Source organism: Ahaetulla prasina, chromosome 1 (assembly GCF_028640845.1).
Source record: "Ahaetulla prasina isolate Xishuangbanna chromosome 1, ASM2864084v1, whole genome shotgun sequence".
Lineage (NCBI taxonomy): Eukaryota > Metazoa > Chordata > Lepidosauria > Squamata > Colubridae > Ahaetulla > Ahaetulla prasina.
The window spans coordinates 114,819,598-114,820,463 of NC_080539.1; the positions used below are offsets into that span (position 1 = coordinate 114,819,598).

The window sequence follows — 866 nt, forward strand, 5'->3', positions numbered from 1 at the left end:
TAGACTTCTACCATTTTCCTTCGTCCTTTTGTTTTCAGCCATAACATGCTTCACACTTTCTGGCCTATGTCTACTTCGAGAATGGCCTATTATTGCTTTAGAAATTATTCATTTATTTCTGTTAATGATAAAGCTTTTGACAGAACTGTGGTTATAGGTTATATAGAATGAATACTTTCTACATAAAGTTTCCATTCACAATTCATATATATATATATATATATATATATATATATATATATATATATATATATATATGGAACGCTTCACGAGTTTCGTGTCATCCTTGCGCAGGGACCATGCTAATCTTCTCTGTATCGTTCCAATTTTAGTATATGTGCTGCCGAAGCGATTCACAATTCTAAGGTGGAAGCAATTATGAGCATTCATTCTATTTTTCCTTTCCACTAGTCACTGCTTCTAGATGACTGCTTTATTCTTGTGGGGACAATGTAACCTTTTCTTGTGCTTTGCCTGGATTTCTTTCACCATACCATCCTGTGTTCCATTGATATGAAACAATGTTCTTCCAAACATAGTATTTGTTGGCTGGAGAATTGGGTCTTAAGGTAATTTAAATGAGAAAGTGGAATAGTAGCTTCTTTTGTTATATTAATCAGGGAAAAGTATAACATGAAGGGTATAAATAATGGTAGAATTAGAAGCTTTTAATCTCTAATTACATTATGTGAAGTTGTGTATGAATAAAACATACCAGAATGTTGACGTAATTTGTTGCAGACATTAGTTGTTCTCCCTCTCAATCCGCTGATCAGTGCTGCAATTTTTGAGAGGTTAATTAATTAAGCCGAATTGGATCCCTGTCCTCACACCTTACAAAATTCAGGTTACTTACACCATGTAGT

General features: G+C 33.6%; 1 non-coding gene across 1 annotated transcript; it reads right to left on the bottom strand.

Annotated features, from left to right (window-relative positions):
- Positions 1 to 250: 250 nt before the first annotated feature.
- On the bottom strand, positions 251 to 357 carry LOC131189445 (U6 spliceosomal RNA). The gene has a single exon (XR_009153050.1). It is a non-coding gene; the product is annotated as a U6 spliceosomal RNA (small nuclear RNA).
- Positions 358 to 866: the final 509 nt, after the last annotated feature.